Here is a 6,727-nt window from a genome sequence, read left to right as displayed (position 1 = left end):
TTTCAGCTCTGTCTGTCAATATCTACCTTTCCTTCTTGCTGGAAGTTTGCCTACATTCAGCCTGTTCCCAAAAAGGGTGACCGTTTTAGAAGAATCCTCAAACTATTGTCCTATTGCTTTAATTTCCTGCCTATCTAAAGTTTTTGAATCTATCCCCAACAGGAAGATTCTTAAACATCTATCGCTTCACAACCTTCTCTCTGATCGCCAGTATGGGTTCCATCAAGGCCACTCTACTGGTGATCTTCTGGCTTTCCTTACTGAGTCTTGGTCATCCTCTTTTAGAGATTTTGGTGAAACTTTTGCTGTTGCCTTAGACATATCAAAAGCTTTTGATAGAGTCTGGCACAAAGCTTTGATTTCCAAACTACCCTCCTACGGCTTCTATCCTTCTCTCTGTAACTTCATCTCAAGTTTCCTTTCTGACCATTCTATTGCTGCTGTGGTAGATGGTCACTGTTCTTCCCCTAAATCTATTAAGAGTGGTGTTCCTCAGGGTTCTGTTCTGTCACCCACTTTCTTATTATTATTCATTAATGATCTTCTAAACCAAACTTCTTGTCCTATCCACTCCTACGCTGATGATACCACCCTGCACTTTTCCACGTCTTTTCATAGACGTCCAACCCTTCAGGAGGTAAACATTTCACACATGGAAGCCACCGAACGCTTGATTTCTGATCTTTCTAAAATTTCTGATTAGGGCAGAGCAAACTTGGTATTGTTCAATGCCTCAAAAACTCAATTCATCCATCTATCAACTTGACACAACCTTCCAGACAACTATCCCCTCTTCTTCGATGACACTCAACTGTCCCCCTCTTCTACACTGAACATCCTCGGTCTGTCCTTTACTTATAATCTGAACTGGAAACTTCACATCTCATATCTAGCTAAAACAGCCTCTATGAAGTTAGGTGTTCTGAGATGTCTTCACCAGTTTTTCTCAACCCCACCCCTAGCTGCTAACTCTGTACAAGGGCCTTATCTGTCCATGTATGGAGATTGCTTCACATGTCTGGGGGGGTTCCACTCTTAGTGCTCTTCTAGACAGGGTGGAATCAAAAGCTTTTCGTCTCATCAACTCCTCTCCTCTAACTGACTGTCTTCAGCCTCTCTCTCATCGCCGCAGTGTTGAATCTCTAGCTGTCTTCTACTGCTACTTTCGTGCTAACTGCTCTTCTGAGCTTGCTAACTGCATGCCTTCCCTCCTCCCGCGGCCTCGCTGCACAAGACTTTCTTCTTTCTCTCACCCCAATTCTGTCCACCTCTCTAATGCAAGAGTTAACCAGTATTCTCAATCACTCATCCCTTTCTCCGATAAACTCTGGAGTTCCCTGCCTGCTTCTGTATTTCCACCTTCCTATGACTTGAATTCCTTCAAGAGGGAGGTTTTAAGACACTTATCCTTCAATTTTTGACTACTGCTTTGGACCCTTTTATGGGACTTGCATTTCAGTGGGCATTTTTTTTTTATTGGATTTTTGTTGCCCTTGGCCAGTGTCCCTTCTACATAAAAAAAAGAAAGAAAAAAAAACCTGCCCGGCTACCACTGATGCTAACTTACTGTCTGGCTTCCCCTTACTCAGTGCTGCAGACCCACACCAACTCTTCCTCCCAAAATTAACAAAGTACACGAGACTTACCGTAGGTCAGTTGAAGTGTACTTCTAATTTTTCGAGGCAAATCACCTCTGCTGGTGCGGAGATTTCACATGAGAGAGAGTGCATCACGCGCTGCCGGCAGACTTTAAAGCAAGGACTCGACATCCACATGATGAACCAATTAGGAAATTAAGTAACCTGTAGAGCTTAAGATAGGGAGGGAGAGGAGGGCATGTGAAATCTCCGCACCAGCAGAGGTGATTTGCCTCGAAAAATTAGAAGTACACTTCAACTGACCTACGGTAAGTCTCGTGTACTTTGTTAATTTTACTTCGGCAAAATCACCTATCTGCTGGGCGGACATTTCCCATGAGGCTTTGAAGCCATGTGGATGACGAGGGAGGATGCAATAGTAGAGAGGAAAAGGAAATGCCCCACAAGAAACAGTACTATAACTATTATTCCATGGAAGGATCTTGTACATGAGACAATCATACAATTGGTGTATAAAATAAGGTACATTGCATCCAACTTAATCCAATCTACAAACAATGTTGAAATATGGTAACAGTTCACATCATAAGGTAAACCTAAGGTACTAGATACTAAATACTTAAAATATCCATGTACTGCAACACTGGAGTGCAGCAACAAACCCAAATCATGTCTTATTCTAGCACTGCATCCTGAAAGAGGTCAGAAGCAGCCACAATGTTCTTATTATAATATTTTGCAACGGTAGATTCCCTAGACCAGCCCGCCTTAGCCATAATGCATGCGACAGGGACAGCCGCCACTCCAGCTTTTGGCTGAGGAGTTCTAAGATTGAAAACCCCTCTCATGAATCGGATGACCAAAGGGTGATTTCCTGCCCTGCATCCATCCACCACAATGCCGAGAGAAAACAGGGCACCCCTCGCAGTGTTCACACACTCATAACCCACACCCCTGTCAAAGGTTTCCGTCAAAAAATTTACAATGTGACCTACAGTTGGAGAAGTGGGATCGACATTCCGTCTACCACAAAACAACGACCACCTCTGGACATGTGGGCGGTATTGCCTCTCAGTACCTGGTTTCCAGGAGGCAAGTATGATGTCCGCAGCAGCCGGCGAAACTCCTCGTTTCTGCAAGTTTTCCCTGACAGAAGGCATGCCATGAGCCTCGTGTGGGACATGATGGGGTGTGGATCTGTTGTGGACGGGTGTGTTAGAACATTCCTCCTGTTCGTTATCAAACGTGGGAAGTCTATTAGCAACTGGAGCAGCATGCCCATCCAAAACTGGGACGGCCACAGAGGAACCACCATCCAGCCTCGTGCTTGCTCCGCACATAACTTCTGAAGGCACCTAGCAATTAATGAGAATGGGGGGAAAATGTAAGACAAATCAAAGTTTGACCAGTCCAAGGAAAAAGCATCAAAATATTTAGCCTCCGGATCTGGCAACCACAAACAGAATGTATTAACCTGTTTGTTAAGCCTTGAGGCAAATAAATCAATGGACGGTGTCCCAAAAACATTACACAAGGTAGTAAAAATGTGTGAGTCGAGTTTCCACTCATGTCTGTCATTAATCTTACGAGAGGCTACATCAGCCAAGGTGTTGTCCTTCCCCGGTATGTGCGAGCATGTAACCCATGAGTCATGTTCCAGACACCAATCCCAAATCTGGGTAGCAACATCATTACAGGACTTGGACTTTGTGCCTCCCATTTCATTGACATAGTTTATGGTAGTGGTATTATCACAAAAAACTCTAACATGTCTACCTTCCAGCTCATGTTCAAATGCTTGCAAAGAGAATAGAATGGCTTTCATCTCCAGGATGTTAATGTGAAGCTCCTTTTCATCCAGGGACCAAGTACCACTTGTAATCTGACACCCCAAATGACCCCCCCAACCAAGGCTGGAGGCATCAGTAAATAAATCGATGTCAGTACCTGGCCTAAAAATGTGTCTGTGGTGTCTGTCCACATTGTCTAACCACCAGGAAAGGTCTAGTTTCATGTCTGCAGTAATATTCAAAGGCCTGTCAAAATTACCATACTCCTGTTTCAAAGCGGCAATTTTTTCCCCCCTCCAACTTCCTGTAGTGAAGTTTACCTAACTCCACTGCTGGGATCGCAGCCACCATGAGGCCGATCACCCTGGCCACCTCTCGAATGGGGGCAACATCTTTACACAAAAGTTCTGCACATCCTTGGCGAATTTTAATTAGTCTACGCTCAGGTAAAGAGGCAGTCATGAACTTGGTGTTAATAACATTGCCTAGGTATTCAATACATTGTGTGGGGGTGAGAACAGACTTCTCCATATTGATACAAAAACCTAACCTCTGCAACAGAGAAATGGTGGCCTGAATCGCCTGAAGACATCCTGAGTAAGAGTTACTGCAAATTAATATGTCATCTATAAAGCTGGTGATAGTGTATCCTTCCTGCCTTAAAGTAGCAAATACTGGCTTCATCAGTTTGGTGAAAAGCTGAGGTCCCTCAGAAATGCCATTAGGGAGGCAGGGGAATTGATAGATAACACCTTGCCATGTAAAACATAAAAATCGTTGTTGCTCATCTGCAACCCTAACAGAATAATAAGCATGCCTGAGATCGACAGAAGCCAAAAAATCACCCTGGTTGATGAGCCTGATGGCCTGTTCAAAATTTTCCATTTTAAAATGTTTATATGGTATGTATTTGTTTAACCTCTCCAAGTTAAGAACCAGGCGAAATTCCCCGTTTTTCTTTTCTCGCAAAAAAATAGGAGAGATAACCTGCTGAGTTTGTTTGTGTGTGACTTTAATGACTTTAAGCTGTAAAAGTTTTTTGATCTCTCCAGAAATTATCCCCTGTTGCACAGTGTTGAACCTGTATTCCAAATCATTAAAAAATAAAGGATGAACACTATCGACATCAATATCAAGGTGGCAATGCTGAACAATATCCAAAATGACAGGGTCACTGGTAATTTTACGCCACTCATGCAGGAAAGAGTGTAGTCTGCCAGCTTCAAAACATGCACTTGCCTGTAAGTTTACTGGGGCTGCCTGCCGCGGCCGCCCCGGCCCTTGGAGTTTTTTGGCTCCACATCCTGACGAGTGGAAGGCAGTCGTGGGGCAGCCCAGTAGCCATACCTCTGTTGCCCGTAGGGTTGGAACCTGGCGAAATATCCCCTACTAGCAGGCTTGTTCCAATATCCACCAGGGCGTTTACCGGCGAACTTGCTAGTAAAGGCAGGCTTTTTCTGCGAGAACTTACTCCGCAGTTTCTCCGCTTCCTCAATTTGTCTAGCAGACTGGGACACATCGTCACCGAACAGAAAGCGAGTAATTGGCACCTTATCTGAACAAAGATGAGCATATTTATAGTTTATCTCGCGTTTCATGACAAAACGCCTGGCCAAATTGTTCCTGTGATTGGCATTGCCTAGCAATGCCAATGCACCATTTAGCATGCTCACCTCATGTGCCAACTTGGGGTTACCTTCCTGTTCAGCCAAATCATCCAGTGCCACTAAGGATTTGGTGATAATGGTTGAAGCCCGCAGGATGTCCTTATTTACCTCCTTCAAGCGGAAGTCTGTCTTCCTGGCATCCAGCTTCAGGGCCTCCAACACCAGTGGGTTGCATTCCACTGGCGCAAGAGCATGGCAGTTATTAGGCCTCTTGACAATATCGTCCTCACACATGGCCTTGTAGTCCTCCTCTCTCATACCATTATCAAAGAGAAAGTTTACCATCTCTGCCACTCTATTGTCAATGTCAGCAACCACCGTGTCAGAAGGACCAAAGGCCTTAGTGCCCTGAATTAAGGTGCTGTCAGCAGGGGCGGCAGGCATCGACACTGCCTCATCCTCACTCATCCTGGCCGAGAAACCAGAAAAAGTGGCAGAACAAGGAGGCGACAAACCCCAGCCCCCCAGAGTACTGTCCTCCACAGTCACCTGCGCCGACCCAGTAGGGGGTGGTAGTTGCCGTCTGTCTGCCTTCAAGGCCTCCACTTCACCCCGCAAATCAGCCAAGGCGTCCAACACAACTGACCAAGGGGGAGGAGCAGGAGAAGTGCCGCGGGAACCACATGCGTCAGCACTGTTACGTAATCTCACGCAACCATGCCTCCCACTCAAGCGACGAGATGAATGATCCCTGTGCCTTTCGTCGTCATCTTGAGGGCGAACAGTGGACCCAGGGAGAGGAGAAGGCCCACAGAAGGCATGTGGGGCAGGAGGGGAAGGGGATCGAGAGGCAGAGGACGCTTCACCAGACTCGGACATGGCAGCCGCACTGCGATAAGGAGAACAAAGCCGTAAGCTTCCCACACAGTTCCATCGTCAGTGGAGACCGATATACCAATAATACAACTCGCCCCAAAAACGGGTAACGAAGTTGAAGGCACTGTACCTGCGTAACAGGTATCGTGGCCTTATCTGAAAGAAAACAGCAAAAACTTGGGAGTCCGTATGACCCAGAATGACCGTGTCTGCCCGGCAGCGCGTGACGCACTCTCTCTCATGGGAAATGTCCGCCCAGCAGATAGGTGATTTTGCCGAAGTAAAATCACACACAGGGCTCACAAACAGGGAAACTCATATATACATGCATATACACACTCACAATAATACTACATGCCTTATTTACAAAATAAATACAAGATAATACACATACATCACTTACAGTAATATTGGCTTTCTCTCTCTCTCTCTCTCTCTCTCTCTCTCTCTCTCTCTCTCTCTCTCTCTCTCTCTCTCTCTCTCTCTCTCTCTCTCTCTCTCTCTCTTTTTCTGGCCACTTACATAACATTATTTCTTTTTTTTGGCATGACAGAGTAATTGAATTTTCATATATATATATATATATATATATATATATATATATATATATATATATATATATATATATATATATATATATATATATATATTCTTCATACAACCTTAATCCCACTGTATTGCAGGGTCAGCCGCTTGAGTTATCCCTCTCCATCTGTTTCTATTCGTTGCATCATCTTCTTGAACTCCCAGCTTCTTCATATCACTCTTTATTACGTCTCTCCATATTATTATCTGTCTCCTAACCCTCCTTCTCCCCCTAACCTCCACCATCATTGCCTTCCTCACTGGTTCCTCT

Source organism: Scylla paramamosain, chromosome 11 (genome assembly GCF_035594125.1).
Source record: "Scylla paramamosain isolate STU-SP2022 chromosome 11, ASM3559412v1, whole genome shotgun sequence".
NCBI lineage: Eukaryota > Metazoa > Arthropoda > Malacostraca > Decapoda > Portunidae > Scylla > Scylla paramamosain.
Note: the sequence above shows the minus strand (reverse complement) of the source record.